At 43.9% G+C, this 14808-nt stretch overlaps 1 protein-coding gene across 1 annotated transcript in view; it reads left to right on the forward strand.

Moving 5' to 3' along the window:
- KCNH1 (potassium channel, voltage gated eag related subfamily H, member 1) overlaps positions 1-14808 on the forward strand; it is a 359758-nt gene that overhangs the window by 442 nt on the left and 344508 nt on the right. The gene's annotated exons all lie outside the window — the stretch shown is intronic.

Raw genomic sequence — 14808 nt, forward strand, 5'->3', positions numbered from 1 at the left:
CCGCCCCCCCTCCCTTCCCACGGAGCTTTTGGTGCTATGCAGACCTGGGAGTCTCTCTTTGCAGAGGCGATGGTGAGATCCTCCTCTAGAAAGACTCTCTGATCTAAATGGGCTTTCTTCCAGGCTTCAAAGCTGTGCAGCTTGAAGCCAACGGAGCTGGGATAACCTGCCCAAAATAACAGACACACATGCTCTTGTTTGAAAGTGCTGAGGGATTAAAAAGCAGCCCTTTATTTATGTGCGTGTCAGATATATATTGAGAAGTGTGTGTGTGTGGGTTCTAGGGTTTGCAGTAATTAAAAAAAATAAAGCAGGGATACTTCTGCAGTCCATTCTAGGGTGGGAAAGGAGGATGTTTAGCCTGGGATACTCTTGAAAGCGAATATTGACAGTGTATAGTCACGATGGACTAATCTCAGCCTGTGGCCCCCGCTTTGTTCCTTCAAGTAAGCCTCAGTTATACAAGAAGAATCTTGCAGATATCAGAATCCAGCTCAGAGAATCCAGCTGTTATCAGAAATCAAGTTTTTGCTCTGGGGAAACGATGTTTTATAGAGGTGAAGCTTATTCAGACACTGCAGGTGAATGATCGGACATGTGTGTTTCTGGCTGATAGGTTACTGGCATGAGAGTCAGGACACTTCTTGTTGTTAAAAGAATGTTTTTAAATATTGCATGCTGCTTTGGTGGAGAATGTGCACCCCCCCAAACAAACAGTCTGTACTGTCTCTTGGAACATAGAATGGAAAAAGGAGGAAGGTTGGAGTGACAAAAAACACTTTGGTCCTGTGATTTCTTCTCCACCCCCCCACCCCCACAGTTTTTAAGGCAAACATGGCAATCCACAAACCGTTTGGTGTGGGACCAGGTCTCAGTGGTACAGCACCTTGCTTTGCATACTGAAGATCTCAGGTTCTATCCCCCCCAGCATCTCCAGTTAAAAGGCTCATATAGTGGGCGTTAACCTGTGCCTGAGACCCCAGAGAGCCACTGCCAGTCTGAGTAGACAATACTGACCAATGTTCTGATCCCATAGAAAGAAGCTTTGTGTGTTGCCTTCATCTATTCGCTTAACTACACTGACATCAATTGGACAGAGCCAAATTGCGACCTGATCCTTTAAATTTAGGTGCACCTAAACCCGTGGATTTCAGTGGGCTTCATTGTGACTATTTCAGCATGGAATTGGGCTGTTCATTGTGAGTGTGCAGCGCTAAAAGCCTTGCGATGACCTGACCCAAAGGAGAACAGAGATCCTATACTTTTATGATGAAACTGCAGCATGCTCCATGTCTCTCGTCCAGGCATGGCAATGAGCTGCCCAATGATCTTTTCTACACAAGATGTTTGAATGATAAAGAGGACTTTGGCTCAGTAAGGCTAATGCTACACGGCATTTGTTGCAGTGCCATTGTAAGCAGAGTTACATCCTTCTAAAACCATGGGCCTAGGAGGGGATAACCCTGCTTAGGATGGTGCAGTTAAGCATCTTTAAGCTGCCACTCTTGGTTGTTTTGGCAGCAGCTGACTAACATGGATACTCCTCTGGAACAATGAAGTAAAGTTCCAATAGGCTTCCTCCTTTACCTTTGGTCACTCTAAGTGTGGATCACAGCCATGGAGGAAGGCTATTTCTAGCTTTGTTTGCAGGATTATGACCTAGTTCCTTCCTTTCTTCATCTCAGTTTGATTAATTACCACTACTTGAATGAATAAGGACTACTGGCACAAGTATTGATGAGAGATATACAGGGCTGGGATCCAAATTGGGAAGGCACACTGTCTCTGAATTTGCTGGAAAAAGTTCAACTGCATAATGATAAGGCAGCGAAAGACAGATATACTGCTTTAATAACATCCAGAAATGGTTTGAATTTAAGAGAAGAGTTACTATATGGAGGAAATAGTCTTTGATTTTTCTTCATGCAAAACATTATCATTGATGTTTCCTGTCATCCATACATATTGCTTTGAAATTGAAGGTGGTCTCCTCCAACTCCAATCCAATCTATCTTCCCAAATGAAAAGATTTACTTAGGAGAAGAGGAAAGGTACCATTTGTCATTCACTCAGGAATGGCCAGTGGTTTTCCTTCAAATTATTTCATTGCCATTAGAGGGGATGTGCCATTCAGTCAGCACCAATTTTCCCCCTTAACTTCCTTCTGCATGTCTTCAGTGGATTAATAATATTATCTTTAAAATGCCATTTTCTTAAAGGAAATTGGCAATTGGCATTCCTTGATTCCCCCCTTCCCCAATAAAAGGTCTGATGCAAAACTGATTGCCCTTATTGAAATTTTTCATAGGGTGCCACAGAAGTTCCTGAATGGATCTTAATTTAACATATGATTTCACCTTTGGTTACTTTATAGAACAGCCAAAATAAGAAAGGGTGGCTGTGAATTAGGGAGGAGCATTGATAGAAGGCTGTAGCAGGTACCCCAGAACAAACTATTGTTGCCCCAGTGGACTTGCTATCAATCCCCAACTTCAGCTGTTTCCTGGTAGCTTCTTATCACTATGGATTGTTGCTAGCTGTTGTTTACAGGCAGGCTTATAACTATTCAAAGAGAAATTCAGTGGCAACTTTTTGGTATAGCAGCCACATGGGAAAAAACGGATGCATTTTTGACACCTGAGTTTTTGGCCCATTTTTGCCCTTACCTTAATTAAATGGCTCCTTCCATTCATCCTTGCTGCCATTCATGCCTGGACAGCATATATGCTGTTGTCATCTCTCTTCTCTCATATCCCTCCTCAAAACCCAACTTTTCCACACAGATTTTAGCTTCTATCCTTAGCCCTTAGCCCTATCTGAAAGGAACCCTAAGTACCAAATCAGGCAAGACACTGGAAAAGCCATAACTAGATTGGCAACATGATGTTTATAAATAGCTGTGTGTGTGTGTGTGGGGGGTCCCAATTCAGGTTGGAACAGTGGTATGGGGCAGAGGTCTTTCCCCCCACCCCGGTGCCATTTTCTTGACCTCAAACAACACCCTGGCACTGAAATTTAGCTCACTAGGCAAATGTGAATTCTAGGGACAATTCAAGGTTAGGAAAACAACATGGGGAAACAGTTAACCTTGCTGCAACCTGCATCACAGTCTTGATTTGATTCAGGACCGCCCATGGTTGCTATTCATACACATATCCTTTTGAAAGAGCAGCCGGGCAAAACTGAGTACAGATCTTCCAGTACTGTAACCTTTATGTAAATATACTTTATTATATTTTTACCCCCTTTTCAGCTAAAATTATTTTCTACGTAGTAGCTTACAGGAATCCCAATCACATGCGAATGACAATTTAAATCTAATGTTCAGTTGGGAGGGGAGGGGATTCTGAGCTGAGCTGGATCTGGAAACTTCCTCACACTGATCTCATGTCTCGTCATTTTCTCCCTGTGTTGTGTTCCCCACAGTGTACTTTTAGACTGAAATTTCCAGGGCCTGCCTCCTTGATTTATGAAATTCTGTAAAACTCCACAAACATTGATGGTACTATGTAAATAAATAATATTATGCAATAATTTTCTACTAAACCATGTCACCAAAGCGAAACCCTTGGGAAAGAACAGGGGTCATTTGGGGGGGGGACGCGGGGGGACGCCATCCCCCGGGTGAAGTGCGGGAGGGCGGGGCCTGGAGCTCCCTGCTGGTGCCCGCTGGAGGTCGCCTCCGGCTGTGGGGAGGACACACTTCCGGTGATGTCAGGGGGTGTGGCATATGCTAATGAGTTATGCTAATGAGTCCCCCTAGCTCTTTTTCTACGAAATGACCCCTGGGAAAGAATAATTTAAAACTTTGTACTGTAATGCTAGGTATGGCTGTCAGCTCCAGCTTGGGAAATTCTTGGAGATTGGGGGCGGTGTTTGGGGAAAGTAGAGTTTGGGTAGGGAGCTCAGTGGGGATGTGATGCCATAGAATTTTCCTTCTAAAGCTTTCATCCAGGAGACCTGATCTCTGTAGCCTGGAGATAAATTTGTAGTTCTGAGAAAATTGTACCTGACATCTGAAGTTTGGTAGCCATAATACAAGACTTTCAACCCAGGCTGTTCAGAGGATAGGGCTTCTGTGGTACAAGGCAAAACAAGGCAGATCTAATAGCTCCGCCTTTGTTTCCTATAAATGCAGGAGGTAACGCTCACTTCCTGCCCAACCATTGCACAGAATTTTTGCATTACGCCATACTTCCTTCTGTGCTGAAGTAGGAGTTTTGAAAGCTGTTCCAATGCAAGGTCATAATTTGCTCTTTGGCTTTGAAACGGAGATGAGCACCGCAACCCTAGAGTCGGACTCGACTGGCTTTTGAGCAAGGGAACTACCTTTACTTACAGGACCAAAGCACTTTTCTGGGATCCCATATCAGGTTCTTGGCTGTTCCATTAACGTTATCAAGATGACCTGAAGCAGCCTCCTACAGAAACAGTCAACTGGTTCACCTAGGATGGTGCTTTCCATACTCCGACTGGCAGCATCTTTCCACGGCTTTGAGCACTGGTCTTTCTGAACTCTGTTTCTGATAGCCTTTAACTAGAGATGCCAGGAATTGAACCTGGGGACTCTGTAGCCCCTCTATTATCCTGGGTAAGTAAAATGGGACTAATTTGTCCATTTGGGAAGATGCAGTTTGAACACTCACTGCTGTGCATCATTCTCTCCCATCAGGCATCCCCCAAAGCACATCTATGTATCTTCTCTCCCTTGCTGTCTTTCTCTCTCATCACCCAGAAACTATGCAGCCCATCTGATGCTGATAAAAGGGAACACAGGCTATGGCAAATAAAATGCAAGTCTGTGATCAGGCAGGCAAAAAGGGAATATGAGGAGCATATAACGAAAAATGTAAAGACCAACAATAAAACTTTCTTCAAATACATTAGAAGCAGGAAACCAGCCAAGGAGGCAGTGGGGCCCTTAAATGATCAAGGGGTAAAAGGAGTAGTGAAGGATGATAGGGAAATGGCTGAGAAGCTGAATGCATTTTTTGCCTCTGTCTTCACTGTGGAAGATGAGAAGTGCTTGCTCACTCCAGAACCGCTGACTTCAGGAGGGGTGTTGAAAGACCTGAGTCAGATTGAGGTGACGAGAGAGGAGGTCCTACGACTGATAGACAACTTAAAAACTGATAAATCACCAGGCCCAGATGGCAAACATCCGAGAGTTCTGAAAGAACTCAAATGTGAACTTGTGGATCTCCTGACAAAAAAATGTAATCTTTCCTTAAAATCAGCCTCCATTCCTGAGGACTGGAAGGTAGCTAATGTCACTCCCATCTTTAAAAAGGGTTCCAGAGGAGATCTGGGAAATTACAGGCCAGTCAGTCTGACATCGATACCGGGTAAATTGGTGGAAACTGTCATTAAGGAAAGAATTAGATAACTCACTGAAAATGTCGACACATTGCGTGACTGCAATAAAAAAGGCCAATGCTATGCTGGGGATTATTAGGAAGGGTATTGAAAACAGATCAGCCAATATCATAATGCCTCTATATAAATCAATGGTGCGACCTCATTTGGAATACTGTGTACAGTTCTGGTCACCACATCTTTAAGAAGATATTATAGTTTTGGAAAAAGTGCAGAAAAGGGCAACTAGAATGATAAAAGGGTTGGAACACTTTCCCTATGAAGAAAGGTTAAAACTCTTGGGGCTCTTTAGCTTGGAGAAACGACAGCTGAGGGGTGACATGATTGAGGTTTGTAAGATTATGCATGGGATAGAGCAGGTAGAGAAAGAGGTACTTTTCTCCCTTTCTCACAATACAAGAACTCGTGGGCACTCAATGAAATTGCTGAGCAGTCAGGTTAGAACGGATAAAAGGAAGTACTTTTTCACTTAAAGAGTGATTAACACATGGAATTCACTGCCACAGAAAGTGGTGGTGGCTACAAGCATGGACGGCTTCAAAAGGGAATTAGATAAGCATATGGAGCAGAGGTCCATTGGTGGCTATTAGCCACAAGGTATAGATAGGGACTCTGAGGCAAGTGATGCTCTGTATTTTTGGTGCTGGGGGAGTGGTCAATAGTGTAAGGGCTCCTGGCCCCACTGCTGGACCAGTTTGGCATAGTGGTTAAGTGCGCGGACTCTAATCTGGGAGAACCGGGTTTGATTCCCCACTCCTCCACTTGCACCTCCTGATGTGACCTTGGGTCAGTCACAAGCTCTGGCACAGCTGTTCCTGAAAGAGCAGTTTGTGTCAGAGTTCTCTCAGCCCCACCCACCTCACAGGTGTCTGTTGTGGGGAGGGGAAGGTAAAGGAGTTTTGTAAGCCGCTCTGAGACTCCAAGTGAAGGGTGGGGTATAAATCCAATCTCTTCTTCTTCTTCGTCTCCTGATGGCACCTGGTATTTTTGGCCACTGTGTGACAGAGTGTTGGACTGGATGGGCCATTGGCCTGATCCAGCATTGACTTCTCTTATATTCTTATGTTCTTAGAACAAATCTGAGGAAGCAAATCCCCAGGTGCTTGGAGTGTTCAGTATTTTTCTAGCTAAAGCATTTAGTGGGGTTGAGAAGAAGTGTGGCCAAAAGGCAGAAGAGTCATGGCTGGAGCACAGCTAGGAGGACCAAATGGACCCAGGCAGGCCTTTGGCCCCATGAAGCCGTATTCAGATTTCGGCCATGATTAAGGATGGTAACCTTAGTCTTAAAAATGTAAGTAGATACTTAGGGCTAACCAAAGTGCAGTTTATTTTTTTTTCAGGATTAGTATTTAAACGTGTAATAATAAGAATTCCTCTGAATGTGTTTGTTGGTACATTGTGCCAGAGGCCATTTTCTTGCCTGAGGCTAAGGGATTTGGGTGGTCAAAGAATGCCCAGCAAGCAGCCCCGTAGCTAGGGATTTTGGGGGGAGGGGGCCTGGGGGGGGTCTCAGCTAATGAAATCAAAGTTAATCACATTAATTCAATTTGAGACTGGCCCGGGAGAGAGAGGGCCCAGAAGAAATGCTAAGGGGCCAGGCCCCACAGGCCCCGCATTAGCTACGGGCCTGCCAGCAAGGCATAAGAACATAAGAGAAGCCAGTGTTGGATCAGGCCAATGGCCCATCCAGTCCAACACTCTGTCACACAGTGGCCAAAAATACCAGGTGCCATTAGGAGGTCCAGCAGTGGGGCCAGGACACTAGAAGCCCTCCCACTGTTGCCCCCTCCCCCCAAGCACCAAGAATACAGTGCATCACGTGCCCCAGCCTGAGAGTTCCTATCTATACCTTGTGGCTAACAGCCACTGATGGACTTCTGCTCCATATGTTGATCTAATTCCCTCTTGAAGCTCTCCATGCTTGTAGCCGCCTCCACCTCCTGTGGCAGTGAATTCCATGTGTTAATCACTCTTTGGGTGAAGAAGTACTTCCTTTTATCTGTTCTAACCTGACTGCTCAGCAATTTCATTGAGTGCCCATGTGTTCTTGTATTGTGAGAAAGGGAGAGATACTTTAATTGAAAAACATAAAACAAACAGCAATGTAAAAATCCTCATGTCCCTTCAGTCGCTGGGGGTTTCTTAACAGCAACAATTTCCAGTAGTTCCAGGTCCAGCAGCTCCAATGAAGCCCATCTGCTGCTGCTTCCTCTTCCTGTTTTTATAGCCTGCTTAGGTAGGATGTGAGGGTTGATTTGGCTGATCTGGCTGGCTAGGTGGGTATCCCCTACCTCCCTCACTGCTCCATGTGCATCCCTCCCGAAGCTGCGTGCTCAGTCGAAGAGGATGACCATCCCAGATAGAAGGAGTGTACCATTCTTCAGATGGGCCTGCTTAGGTACAGCTTTCTAGCACAAACATCACCTGGCAAGCATGCTGAGTCGGGTTCCAGTACTTGGTCCTGACATCCCCTTGTTAGGAAGAAGATTGATTCTGCAGCTATTTGGATACCTTAAGCTCAGATAGGGTTCCCTGACAACACCATTGCCTACACCTCCTTCTGCAGTGGCACTGCAGCGTGCAGACTGCCTTCCTATCCAGTATCCACAATCTGTCCTCATACATATGGGGTTGATTGAGGACCAGAATTCCCAAGGGCATGGTTTCATCATCATCATCATCATCATCATCATCATCATCATCATCATCATCATCATCATCATCAATAGTAGAATTCAGTTGGAAGGAAGACTCTGGAAGGCAATGCCAAAATGATAGATAGGATGCTGGTTTAGATGAACCACTGGTCTGGTCCAGCAGGGGTCTTCTTATGTTCTGTCCACCTCTGCTTCTTACTTTCCTCATTGCTAGGGGTCACCATAAGTTGGTTGTGACTTGATGGCACTATAGCATATTTCAGACTGTTCACAGCTCTTCATGTATATTTTCTCAATAGTCTTTACAATATTCTTGTATCATGGGTTGGATCCTAAGTATTACTGACAGACTGAAGCCTGCAAAAATGGACTGCCCTGCCCTCCCACTGGAACTTGCAGAACCTCTTGAATCTCCTCTCTTGTGGGGTATGTGTCAAAGGACCCCCCAAAAACAGTGTGGAGGAAGGAACCATGAGGTCGGGGAGGGGGAAACTGGTAGAAATCTTTGTCCCCTCCTCCAGCAATGGAAATGCCATTCTGTTAGCATAAGCAGAAGATGAACCTACAATCCAATCTTATTAACCCTACAGTGCAGATGGAACACTGAGGGTAAGAGTAGGGTTGCCAAATCGTAATTACTCACCGGCGGGGGAGCGTTCACTGGGTCCGGGAGCTGGCTGCGGGTGCGCACGCCGCCAGAACATCACCGGAAGTGATGCAGGACATAGGGCACGTTGGGGGCGTGGCCCAGATCGTCGGGGGGGGGGAACCATATGGTTTCCCCCCTGACGATCTGGGCCACGCCCCCAATGTGCCCTACGTCCTGCGTCACCTCTGGTGACACAGCTTCGGGGGGTGGAGTTCCCCCCGGGGCCTGATTCCGCCGTGGCGGAAATCAGGCCTCCAAAGCGGGGGGATATCCGCCCCCTGGGGGGATTTGGCAGCCCTAGGTAAGAGAGAACAGCAGGCCTCTTTAGACATATGGAAGTGAGATTTGAACCAGATACTTCCTGGGTCACATCTCAGTCTCTTAGCTCCCATACTTCTCAGTTTATTCCTCACATTCATATCCCATTCATATTTCTGAGAAATTCAGGGCGGCATACTTGGGTAGGGGTTATCTAATTTGTTTCCACTTTATGAGAACCCTGTGAGTTTATAGTGATAGAGACAAAATCCATAGGGGTAGCCATATTAGTCATGGTAGCCCAGTAAGACCTTAAAGACTAACATAATTTATTTCAGCACAGGCTTTTTAGAGTCAGAGCTCCCTTCCTCAGTTACATAGAAGCATACCTGAGAAATGTGCCAAAGCCCAATGGATGCACATTTCTATGCATCTGAGGAAGTGAGCTCTGACTAATCAAAGCTCATGCTGAAATAAATTTTGTCAGTGCTTTAAGGTGCCACTGGACTCCTGTGTAATTTTTGGGGAGAGAAAGAGTGATTAGTCCAAGGTCACACAGTGAGTGTGATGACCTGAGTAAATATTCATACCCAGGGTCCAAGACCAACCCCCCCCCCACTTCACCTAAAGGCTAGCAACCAAGAGATGAGAATTGGGACACTGGTCTGTTGCATAGTTGTCAATTAACTGCCTATTTTGAGCAAAGTTAAGTATTATCAGACCTTCCATGTAGCCAAGAATGGTCTCACTGCATGATGTTCCACCTGTATCTGAGAGCAAAGATAGGAGTGCAGGGTGTTTGATCTGCAGCCCTCCAGAAAACTGGGCCTTTGATTCCAAGGCACAGCTTATTTAAGAACAGGGGTCACCTGTCCCACAGTATAATCAAGACTGCCTTTAAAATTTACTTTTATGGTTGTCTTTTATACTTGTCAAGTATGCTATCTTTGTTTAAATTTATTTTTAGAAGAACATTATAATTTTTTTTATCCATGCATGTTCCAGGGCACAAAGCAAGATTCAGAGTCTTGAAATATTTTAAACATACATTTTAATTTGTGGTCTATTTCTCCAAGGCAGGCAGCATTTATAGATGCAGCTTTCCCACAGCACAGTGCTGCCATGGTAGAAAAAAACCCCATCTCCTTTAAATTTCTTTCTCCCATACAAGTATTTGAGTAACAGACAAAGGGAAAAGATGGCCTTTCTATTATCCTTTGCAGTTTTTCCCGTACTATATACACTGTTTTAAGTAGGGTGCCTGAATACCTGCCAGTTTGACGTACCTCCTGCCTGCCAGTGATGATCAGGCACCCAGTTAATTGATGGGCAGTTCAGCTGTTCGCAACCTCTTCACATTTGTTTGTACTAACAGGCTACTTGCAGCCATCAGAAGCCAGCTGATGAAAAGAAGCAATTTTTTTTCTCCTTTCCCTTTTTGCAATAGGGTGGTCAAAAGCACTGCTTCCAATCTCCAATTTCACTGTGTAGTGGTTTTTTTTTTGGGGGGGGGGCTCTTTAAATTACAACCTGAGGTCCAGCTAATCCCTGATCAGCTGAGAGTTGGCTTCTGACTAGCAGGCAGCTGCAAACTTGTTTGGCAGCTATTTAAGTTGCTCAGTGCAGTCTGAACATCTCCTTGAATTGCTCGTAGTATAATCATGAGGGCCCAACAGGGCATGTTTGATTGCCAGATAGGTTCACTGCAAAATTCATGGCAACCCTAGTTTTAAATGAGATTAACAGAATCATTCCTTTCTAGAGTTGCTAGTTCCTTACTGCCAGGTCCTCTGCATCTTTAAAGGACTCTTTAGTCTCCATTCATTAGATAATTTACATATTCTCAACAAATTTAATGTTTTTATTTTGTGACTCCATAGTATGTTATACCCTATATTTGGTGACTGCACCCTGTTTGGTGGCTGCAAAAGGGTGTGTCTCTTGTTCTCACTAGGGGAAAAACACTCTTGTTCTCTTACATGCTTAAGATTAAAAAAAAATCCCAAATAGGCTTCTTTTTCTAACATATTGGTGGGAATTATTATCCCCTTGCTTTTAAAAGGTGGGGGAGGGGAGAAGGGGAGAAAGTATCAATTTAAAAAAAGAGAGAGCTGTGGATAATTATGCTTTGGCTTGTTAGAGAAAAAGTTTAAGATAGCAGCTAAGCAGTTGGACCCAGCCAACTTCCCCACTCAGTCTTACCCAATTCCCTTCCATACTACAACCCCCACATCACCTTACTTGTATATGCAGGTCCCATGACTGTCAGCATAGCCCTTTTGCGTGATGAAAGAGGACACCTTCATTTTTTACTAGAAGAAAAGCTGGTTGGATCCAACCCGGGATTTAGAGCTGTGAACCAGAAGTCCCTGCTTTAAGTTCTACCTTAGCAATGAGATCACTGTCTTGCCTTACAGAACCCACTGTTCTTTCAAACAGGTCTCTAGCATATCAGGACAATAATAATGACCTACCTGAAAGTGTTGTTATTTTCTGTAGCAGTTCTTAGTATGGGCTTCACAAGGCTCCTGCTCTGAAAACAAATAATATGAGACTCATCCAAAAGCATCCATAATAGACGTTGTGGCAGCCATGCTGTGAAGGGAGATCTGAAGCTATATTTGAGTGGCAATAGCTATTAAGCATAGATAATGGATATTATAGTGGAGAAAAGACAGGTGGGAAAATCAGCCTGCTGTTGCAGCATGAGGTCACTCCTTGCTGCTTCCTGAATAGATGTTCTACAGGTAAGAACACAGGACTGGAAACAGAAGTATGTGTGAATGTCCTTTATATGCTGCAGTCAAATTGCTGATGCCACAGCAGAAGACTAGTTCCCAAAGGAACCGTGACATTAAACAATTTCAACAACAAAAATGTCCACAGAATTACTGCACTCTGTTAAATTATGAAAGGACCCTAGACAATCATTTGTCTGAGTGCTTGTATTATGTTTCAAATTGTAAAAACTGTGAATCAGTTTGAAGAACATAAGAGAAGCCATGTAGGATCAGGCCAATGGCCCATCCATTCTGTGTCACACAGTGGCCAAAATCGAGGTACCATCAGGTGGTTCACCAGGGGGGCCAGAACTCCAGAACATCTCCCACTGTGGCCCCCCAAGCACCAAGAATACAAAGCATCACTGCCCCAGACAGAGTGTTCCATCTATACCTTTGTGGCAAATAGCCACTGGTGGACCTCTGCTCCATATGTTTATCCAGTCCCCTCTTGAAGCTGTCTGTCCTTGTAGCCACCAACAGTTCTTGCAGCAGTGAATTCCATGTGTTAATTACTTTTTGGGTAAAGAAGTACTTTGTTTTATCTGTTCTTAGCCTACTGCTCATTAATGTCATTAAGTGTCCACGAGTTCTTGTACTGTAAGAAAGGGAGAAAAGTACTTCTTTCTCTACCTTCTCTATCTCATGCATAATTTTGTAAACTTCTATCATGTCACCCCTCAGTTGTCATTTCTCTGACCTAAAGAGCCCTAGCCTCTTTAACCTTTCTTCATAGGGAAGGTGTTCTATCCCTTTAATCATTTTAGTTGCCCTTTTCCAATGCTATAACATATTTTGTGAGGCGCCGTGACCAGGACTGTACACAGTACTACAAATGAGGCCGCATCATAGATTTATACAGGGGCATTGTGATACTGGCTGATTGTTTTCAACCCCCTTCCTATTAACCCCCAGGATAGCATTTGCCTTTTTAAATTGTCATTGCACACTGAGTTGACATCTTCAGTGAGTTATCTACCCTGACTTCAAGATCTCTGTCCTGGTCAATTACCACCAGTTTGGACCCCATCAATGTGTATTTATAGTTAGAATTTTTGGCTCCAATGTGCATTACTTTGCACTTGCCCACATTGAACCTCATTTGCCACATTGATGCCCACTCACCCAGTCTTGACTGATCCCTCTGGAGTAACAGTCCACCCTGGTTCTCACGGCCCTGAGCAACTTAGTGTCACCTGAGCAACTTAGTGTCAAACATAGCCACTTCACTGCTTACTCTCAGCTCCAAATCATTAATGAACAAGTTAAAAAGCACTGAACCTTGAACTGAGCCCTGCAGTACTCCACGGCTTACCACCTTCCAATGTGAAAACTGCCAATTTATACTCACTCTCCATTTCCTGTTGATTTTTTTTTACATTCACAAGAGGACTTGACCTCTTATCCCATGACTGCTGAGTTTACTTAGGAACCTTTGATGAGGAACTTTAACAAAAGCTTTCTGGAAGTGTAGGTAAACAACATCTACTGGGTCACTCTTATCCACATGTTTGTTCACTCCCTTAAAGAACTTTAAAAGGTTAGTGAGACAAGATCTTCCTTACGGAATCCATGCTGATTCTTCCTCAATAGCTCTTGTTCATCAATATGTCTACTAATTCTATTTTAAATAACAGATTCCACCAACTTACCCATTATCAATGTTAGACTGACCAGCCTGTAATTTATCAGATCTCCTCTTGAACCTTTTTAAAAGCTACCTTCCAGGCCTCGGGAATGGAGGCAGATTTTAGTGATAGATTGCATATTTTTTTCAGGAGATCCACAAGTTCATATTTGAGTTCTTTCAGAACTCTTGAATGTATGCTATCTGGGCTTGGTGATTTGCCAGATTTTAATTTGTCCATCAGTCACGGGACCTCCTCTCTCATCATCTCAATTTGACTCAGGTCTTTCGACACCCCTCCTGATATCAGTGGTTCTGGAGTGGGCAAGCACCTCCCATTGTCCACAGTGAAGACAGAGGCAAAAAATGCATTCAGTTTCTCTGCCATTTCCCTATCATCCTTTAGTAAACCTTTTGCCCCTTGGTCATCCAACGGCCCCACTGCCTCCCTGGCTGGTTTTCTGCTGCTAATGTATTTGAAGACATTTTTATTATTGTTCTTGATGTTTTTTGTGATATGTTCCTCATAGTCCCTTTTTGCCTGTCTGATCAGCAACTTGCATTTTATTTGCCAAAGTCTGTGCTCTCTTTAATTTACCTTACTTGGACTAGTCTTCCACTGCATAAGGGAATCCTCCTTACCTTTTTACTGCTTATGTTACTTTGTTAATTCAAGTTAAAAGCCTTAGATACCTGGGCATCTATTTCCATTATACTAAGTTGGGCTACACATATCAAAGAAGCAGTCAAGTCATCAACTAAGAACGCCCTTGCTATTGCCTGTTTCTTTTACACCAAAGGACATCAATATATTCCCACTGCTCTTAAAGTATTTAACCACAAAATACCTGCCAAACTGCTTTACGGTATCCCAATTTGGGTCTCAGCTTGCAATGAAATCTAAGTCCCTGAAGAAAATCTTGGGGCTATAATTAGCTTTAGTTTTGGTGATTTGGTACTTTTGTCTGAGCAGAAGGCTTTTGCCTTACTCAAACAAAGACTCCTCATATAGAGGTGCAAGATCTGAGAAGACTTGTGCACAGACATTGCTCTCCCTTGAGTATGGGACTCTCTTTCAGCCACATTTCCTCAGGATATCTGGCAAGACTGATTCAGCCACATCTTTGTAGGGCTTTCATGCTAGCTTGGTTAGATGTCCTTTCCTCAGCGGTTTTATCGGGAAGGTTCCAGAAAATTCCCTATAAAGATAGATTGTGCCCATGTGGGATGGGGGAAATTGAATCTATTGGGCATGTGCTTTTGTACTGTAAATTCCACTATGACATCCGTGTTGCTTATATTGAACCTGTGTTGGACCCCGTTTTGGGGCAATCTGATGAGTATAACATAATTTCTTTATTGTTTTTGCATAATATAGAAATTCTTAAACCTGTAGCAAATTTCTTTTATGAGGTATCTAGGAGGAGAGGCTCATATTAAGGCAACTCAGAATGTGATACC

Source organism: Gekko japonicus, unplaced genomic scaffold, assembly GCF_001447785.1.
Source record: "Gekko japonicus isolate JY-2015 unplaced genomic scaffold, Gekko_japonicus_V1.1 scaffold45, whole genome shotgun sequence".
Taxonomy (NCBI): domain Eukaryota; kingdom Metazoa; phylum Chordata; class Lepidosauria; order Squamata; family Gekkonidae; genus Gekko; species Gekko japonicus.